An 8,687-nucleotide genomic window follows, 5' to 3' on the forward strand; every position below is an offset into this window, starting at 1 on the left:
TAGCCCATTCTGACTAATACAGCTAGTTAAACTGCAAACAGCTGCAGTAGCAAATCTCTGTTGTAATGTACACACAATTTAAAAAATTGTTTAATATCTTCGCTCAGGATTTCTGGATGACAGACACGTAAACTATTATTGCATGAAAATAATATTGAGCCAAATGACCTAAGACGATGAATTTCCAACTGTGTTGGGTGATCTCTAGGGGATCCGCTAGAGATAGATAATCTGAAGAAATCACAGGAGGTCTCTCAGAAACATCTGTTTCTGAGATGATTTTGTATATATATATATTTTTTTACAAATGTGGATTCCAAGAACTATTGCATTTAAGCATAGGATCATATGGTGAAAGAATATTGGAAAAAAAATTCTTTTGAGGATAATAGATAACAAAATGTGGTTCATAGCACCTATCAAATTTCTCACCAGTTGCTAAATATACCATGCGCTTTCATATCTCAGCATCTTTGCGTTAGCTGAAATGCATTTCCTCTCCTTGTAAATCTCACAAACTGCCACACACTCTTCAATATGCAGATAAAATTTTTCCTTCTCTGTAAAGCCACCCCAGATGCACATGTACGTGCACACACACACACGCACACGCACATCCATCAGAATTAATTCTTTGCAATCCGCTATCATGTCCCCCCATCGGTGCGTTTACTACATTATGGTGTAATCAGTTTGTAAATCTCTCTCCTTGACTACATTATGAGCGGCTTGCAAAGAGCCTGGAAAGATCTAAGTAGATCGGAGTGGCTAAAATAATATTTAAACAATAAAAGATAATTTAGTTTACTTAATTAATTTGCTGCATTGTTTTTAAGCAAATTGTCTAGCTTTAACTAAAACTTCCAGTCTCTGCCATATTCTGTTGTTTCACATTTAACAGAAATTCCCCATAGGCTGTAAAATTAAATGTTATGTAAATGCTTTACTACCACAATTTCATAGCTGAATAATTTGTTTTTGCCATTTCTCTGCTTAAACTATAATTAACAAAAGGGATAAACAATCTGGAATAACATAAACTAAAGCCTCTGCTCTTCATGATTTCAGACATTCCCTACCCATCCTAGCAGCAGTAAGACACTCAACCGATCCTCTGTTTCTTTCTGTAATGACTTTTATAGGTTGTTGCTCTTACTGTAAGCTCTTCTCCTTGTACACTCAGCAAAATCACACTCAGTTTTCAAAATTTACCAGCTATACAAACTGTCACACTGGATTCCATTTACAGAACATCTCTACATGTGAATAAAATGTTTACATTTTTCAAATAGCAATATTTTTAAAAACTATTATTTGGGAAGGATTGCAAGAAATAGAAGTAATTTTAATATGCATCTGTCAAGTGAGGAAGGCAAAAGACAGTTTTGCTTTGTTTTTTAATTCTGAGTACTTATATGGAAAGGGGGGAATCCTTGGGTGGCACAGATGGTTAAGCACTGGGCTACTGGCCCAAATGTTTACAGTTCCAGTCCACACAGAAACACCTCAGAAGACAGGTCTGGCAATCTGCTTCTGAGAGGTCACAGCCTAGGAAACTGGATAGTTTGACTGTGAGAACAGTACTTTTGAAACTGGATTTGACACAAACCTGGACACAGGTTACCCTGGACACAAACAACTTGCAGAATACGACCAGGTGGTCCAATGTACATTGACTAATTACACCAAGTCTGAATTAACCTGTCAGAACAATGGTAATAGCTTGTTCAGTTATGCTGCTAAGAAAGCGAGCCTTTTGTATTACTTGTACGGGAATATGTACCATTCATATAATGTGCCATGTTGGGAGAAATATGCTATTTTTACATAAATGAATCAAGACATATTATAAATAATATCAATAACATACATAAGATTGGACAAATGCAGCCCTTTGGTCTCTATTCAGCTGGCTTAGATTAAGCCATGACTGGGGTGACTGGCTAGGCTTTCTCCTCCAAACAGGCCTGATCAACCTGCTAGGGACAGTCCTACTAGTAACTTCATTAAATGCTGCCTCAAAGGATGCACAGAACCACAACATGCAGCTCAACATCCAAAATGGGCAATGGGCATATCAGGATCTGCTACTGCTTTGCTTCTTTTTTCTGATACCCCAATGGGAGTCCGGGGGTGGACTGTTGGGGAAATGGTCTGCTTCTATACCTTCCTGTCCATGCTGCTTAAGTAAAGGCCTTGGGCCCAGAACATTCTCTGATAAGGAAACTGGGAATGGGTTGTCTTCTCTGTCCCAGTTCCTTCTGCTTATCAGAGAACCTTCCCCCTGTCCTGAGCACACAGTGACTTTCTCTGTCTCTTGCTCATGCACAGGCACCATATGGCACCTGGCCAACCCCACTTCTATAACTGTTCCCGGCGGGGAGGGGATAGGTTCTCTCATACTACAGCACAAGAGGGGTGAACATCTGCCCTGCACCAGCCACATGCTGAATGAGCCTGCTGGTCATGGTGCCCATAGTGAAGCTGTTCTCGCTGTCTCTTCTCTATGTGAGTAAGTTATTTCCTATGCACTGTTAGAGCATGTGTGTTTGGTCTGTTGCTGGTGATTGTAAACCCTGCCTTGACAGAACCCTATAGAGCAGTTCTACTCTGCACACATGGGTCACCATGAGTTGGAATGAACTCGATGAAAACTAACAACAACATGTAGAAATGGATGGCCCCAGGGGTCTCAAAGTTTTATTTTCATTTCAAAATACAACACAGCTAATGCATAGGTTTCAAGAGAAGGAGTGATGAGCAATGTCCAATATGAAAGAGCAATCAAGTAAAATGAGGGCAGGAGAGAAAACTAAACTTGGCATTTTTTGTTATATAATTTCAGGCTTATAGCAAAAATAATGCAAAGCTTTCCCAAATATCCAAATGTTAAAATTGTACCACATTTGCTCTGCTATTCTCTACATGTGTGCATGCATGTATCTATTTATCTGCATATTTTTCTGAACCATTTGTAACATTAGAGTAAATTGCAGTTATGATACTTCTAAATACTTCAGTGTTTTCCTAAAAACAAGAGCACTCTTACAAAACCATAGTGCAATGAACAAAGCCAACCTGTTAATCAATGCAATAAAAACACCTAAATTATAGACATTATCCAAGTTTGCCAATTACCCCTTAATGTGTATTATAGGAAAAAAAAAATGTAAATCCAGTCCAGGATCCAATCTAGGATTACAACTTTATTTTAGTTGCTGTGTTTTATTAGTCTCCTTTAATCTGGAAGAGCTTCTCAACGTGTCTTTGTTTTGAGTATGTTGACATTTTTGAAGCGTATAAAAAGTTTATTTTGCAGAATATTCCTCGATTTTGGTTTCCTAATGTTTTGATTGATGATTTTTGTCTGAAAAGTATTGCTATGATAGTTGCCAAATAATGATTTTCTGCTTCCATCATAGCTTATATTTATCAACTGGCCTTCTTCTATAAGAAAAGCTTTCCTTATTCATTTATTTAATCAGTGTGGACTCAGGGATTCTTATTTTACTCTATGGGTTAAAATTGGCTGCTATCATTATTTATTTGGATTCTTAAACTGTCCCAGATTTGGTTAGTGGGAGCCTCTTCAGGTTGGCACACTGTCCTTTTGATATGTTCTTATCATTCTGTGGGCTGTCCCTTACTTTCTGGCACAGTAGAATTTTCCAGGCTCATCTTGTACTTTCCCATTCCTAGCCCTGCAATCAGCTATTCATCTGAGGAACACTTGTTCATTTTAGTGAAGAATTTATTTAGGAAGCAAGATCTGACCGTAGATGGGCTCATTGCTATTGGAGGATCATTGCTTCTAAGCCATTTCAGTGAATATTACTAGGAAATATATTTATGTACTTATCTATTTATCTGTCCGTTCTGTACATTTCTATAATGGTCTCCAATCCCATAAGGTATAAGCTGCTGTTATGCTTTCAAAATATATATGTACAAGCACTCATGAGTTCAGAAATAGAAATATGTCTACCTTTGTGAAGCTCTCTAATATTAACTATAACTCATTAGAAACTTGTAAGTCATGAGAAAGTTATTTAGAAAATTTCTGAACTTAGACACAGAAACATGTGAAGTATGTAAAGAACATAAACAACCTTTAAATTCACTTTGACCAGGCATGCTGTGACAAAAGAAAACATAACATAGTTAATCTCTAAACAGCCTCCCTAATGTCTAACTCTGAAGAAAAGATGTGTCATTCGGCTGGTCTATAACCCTGGAGAAAAGACATAACATATTAGTCTTTGATGTCACACTGGCCCTTGTCTTGTGGAGCCAAGGTGACAATTTCACATCTAAACCCTGAATTTCAGCTCACTCACTGAGAGAAGGCAGAGATGGAGCTGAGACTTTGGCAGCCACTGCCTACCTCGGACCCTAGCTATGAGGGACCTCCATGAGTTCTAGCCTTGGTTAAGCCTTCCTTGCAAGACCTCTCATTAAAGGTAAAAGCCTGAAGTCTACAGAGTTGGACTCTAACCATTGAACCAACATTGTAGTTGTAATTGTTAATTCTGATTCTCCAGTTCTAAATGAATGTTGTGAGGGAAGCTTACCTGTCCCATACCCAACCAATACACACTGGTGGAAGGGGGATAGGATATGTACAACAAATCCTCCTATTTAGAAAAGAGAAGAATGGGGCTACACAGCACTCACATGTTTATTTCAGTTCTGAAATCTTCCTGGGAAGATAATGTTTCTTTCTTGGGCTTCAATTTGCTCCCTAGGCCATGGTCCTTTTTAGCCATTGGCTCTGCCCTTGAGAGGAACTTCCTTTTCGGTTTACCTCCTTGGACATATCTAAATTGGGTATTGGAGAATATGTTCACCTTGTGTAGTTTTTTGGGGGTCTACTTCCTGTTCATATAAAGTTGGAGAACCAAATGTAGTTTGAAGTCGCAAACAGACTCTTGCATTCCAGATTTTCAAAAACTTAGCCAGCATCTTACTATTTGATTTTAGTCAGCTCCAGGTGCCAATGGTCATACCACATTTCTCTTCTAAACAAAATTCTCCAGTTTGCTGTTGTGCTTTGGTTTTTGAGCCCTACAGACTTAATTGCTGGTACCATGAGCCTGTGATATTTTGTTTAGAGAGGCCACCCTTACTCTCTTTTCCCTAAGCTATTTTGTTTCACTGAAAGGAGTATCTGGGTACCACAGTCTTCATTGTGAGTATAAGATCTTTACTGTGAGACAGTTCGGTCTATCCACATGTTTCAACAATTTGTGTGATGATCATACCCTTGATTTGATAATACAATACAATATAATTTATATATATAAATTCTTAATTTCACGTTTATATATAAAATATAAGGACAATGCTTAAAAACATCTGGTCCAATTTTATGGAGGCTATAGCTCTCTGAGGAAACCTTGGTGGCGTAACGGTTAAGTGCTATGGCTGCTAACCAAAGGGTTGGCAGTTCGAATCCGCTAGGCGCTCCTTGGAAACTCTATGAGGCAGTTCTACTCTGTCCTTTAGGGTCACTATGAGTTGGAATCGGCTCGGAAACGGCACTGGGTTTGTTTTTTTTTTTTTTTATAGCTTTCTGAAGTATACTCAAAATTTTGCCTACTCTGTGTAAAATCAGAAACTCTAACAATTTAAGATATCATTTTCTATATATATATCTTAAATTGTTTAGGTTTCTTTCATCTGTTCTAAAAGAGGAAATATATTTCTTTAATTACTCTTTATCTCATAGCTGTTTTGTATTTTTAAAGATAAGTTGATATAGAATAACGTAAAACATACACAGTTGTCTAATCCAGTGGTATCCACCAAATTAATGACATTTCAAAATTTACAACAGTTACTCAAAGAGAAAGGAAAGATAACCAAACAAAACAAGACCAGAAGAAAATGCACACACACACACACACAAACACACACATGATTCAAAAGAGCAATGCTTCTGAAATATTTCTTCAGAAAGGAGAAGCATGATTTGGGAAATTTGCATAAAATCCCAAAGATAAGGCCCCTTTTGAGGAAACCATGTCCCTCCAAATAGACTTCCTGAATTGGTTACACTGCATATCTCACTAACATCATTCCATTTCTTTTAGAAAAAAAGGCAAACATTATATTTAATATATCTTGGCTTTTTTCATGCCTATAAACATAAATTTTTTTTCATAAACAGAGATGCATTTTGCAATTCTGAATGTTTACTCTTATTAGCAATTTTCCCTATAACAAGTATTTTGGAAAGTAGGATAGATAAGTATGTCTAGCTATGTATGTCAAAAATAAGATACTAGTTTGCCATTACTTATAATTGTGAGTTAACAACAGTTTTCAATTTATACATCAATATTTTCACAGTGTATTCTGTGAATATATTTATAAGGCTTCCTAAAAAAACAGAACACAATAGTGGCATCATGCATTTCACTGTTTTCTCCAGAGTTTTGTATGCAACTGTTGAAGTGTTCCTTCTTTCATCTTTCGTTGAAGTGTTTTATAGAGATTAAAGCTTAACTTCAGGACTTCAGGGTAAAGCAACGGAGAATGAAATAACTTGGAAAGGACGGAGATACGCAAAAACATATGCTGTTTCTACAGGACTATGGCAAAGCATTAGGATTGAACATGGAAGTTGAATGTGGCAACTTCTTAACAGACACAGTAGAGTTTTGCCTTATACATCCAAATTTCTTTTAGAAGACTTTTTTTTTTTTAAAGAACTCTGGTGTCAGAGAACTTTGAAACTTGGAAATATGGCAAAAATATGAATAGCAGGTCTGCTCAATGTCACACAATAAAAAAAAAAACTTTTTTTAAGGTTATATAAGAAAATGTACCTCGTTCATTTTTATCGTTTGTTTATTAGTTTATGTGTGTGTGTGCATGTGAATGAGTTGAATAAATTTAAGTTTACACTCATTGATTTTATATTTTCATGAAAGACTTGAATTTACCTGTTGGAAATTTAAACTTTAACACTGGCGATTGATAGGGTATATTTGTGGAAATACTCATATGAAAATAAACAGCTTTCTTCCTCCCTCCCCCAGGGGATTGATAGCGTTATGTTTCTCCTGACAAATCCTGTATATTCCTAAAAATAAATATATCACCCAGAAGGTATTGGTCCTTTGACAATAATACCTAATTGGCTTAAACTCACATTCTCTCCAGAGATTCCAGGGAGGAGAGTGGTTTACAATTCTTGTCACTTCTGCCTCTGAGTTTAGACAGAGATAGAGATGCATGCAGCCATTGACGCAGTTCCTCACCATCTGACATTATCAGGGCAGTAGGTGTGTTTTTATTATTTAGCAGACATGATAATGTTATACACAATCATCTACACATCCACAAGGGCAAAAATGGACCTTTATATTTTTCTGTTTTGGATTCTTTTTATTTGAAGATAGGAGAAATGGTTCATCCTTTCAGCTTAAAGGGCATAAAATACAGAAGTATTAATTGAAAACAGAAGACATTTGATGAAAGATAAAATTCAAACAATTCATACCTTAATGTAAGTAAGCATTTATGAAACCTGTAAAATGAACTAACAGTATTTGACTGGAATCATTAAGTTCTGCGTTTGTCATTGATTATATTAATGTTCTCTCCAGCTTTTTAAATCTCTCAGTTGTAATTCTAAATATAAATCTACTAAATGTTGATTATTGGGGTTTGCTATTCAAATTCTGTATCTTTCATCTTCTGCCAAAGTCAGACCTTGAAATCAAGCTGTCTCTTTTAAAATATATTATTAAGAATAAGTTTAAAAAGTAGAAAACTGACTAAATTAAATACACTGATTTTTCTTCTGGAGAACAAAATGGTCAGTTTGCTTGAACTTTTACATTTAAGCCGTTCTTTAATTATTCTGTAGTGATAGAATTTTCCAAGTGAATATAACAAAGCACGTAAAATAGAGAAATATTAACTAAAGGGAAAGGTGATATTCTCTCATCTAATTATTAGACAGTTTGGACAGGTAAAATATTAGTATTTTACACTTTGGATAAATAAGCTCGGGCACATAATTCGTAGTTGAATTACCCAAGGTCACAGAGCAGGTTCATATTCTCAGGTTCATATCTTGAATAGAGGGGTCTGGAACAGATCATTTATGTTTAGAAAGTTTTATTATCATAACACAACACCTTATTTGAAACGTTGATAATTCATCTTTCCCCTCATCAGAGCATGCATGCAATTCTTCTATTCACCCAGGGGTTCCACGGGAGAAAGCCCTGGCAATACACTTCTGAAAAGATTACAGCGTAGAAAACCATATGGGACAGTTCTACTCTGTCACATGGGGTCACTACAAGTCAAAAATTGACTTGATGGCACATGATAACAACAACAACAAAGATTTTATATGGAATCAAACTTTTGTATTTCACTTATGCTTGGAAATATGAACAGCTGTTTCAGTGCACACGTGAAAACTTTCAATCTGTGTATGAGGGAGAATTCCGGTGATTCTAAGGCTAAGAGAATTAAATCAATTTACCTTTGCAAAGGGAAACTGCTCTGGGAATTATTTAAGGTGGTTAAATTACATAGCTTTCCCCCCACAAGCTGTCAACAATGAAGACATTAAGACTTCATTTGCAAGTTTTAACTTTAATGTAAAATGATAGTAATTGACATTTAAAAACTCTGTGGTACAGTACTCTACATGACACAAGCAG

This window comes from Elephas maximus, chromosome X (assembly GCF_024166365.1).
Source record: "Elephas maximus indicus isolate mEleMax1 chromosome X, mEleMax1 primary haplotype, whole genome shotgun sequence".
Classification (NCBI taxonomy): Eukaryota; Metazoa; Chordata; class Mammalia; order Proboscidea; family Elephantidae; genus Elephas; species Elephas maximus.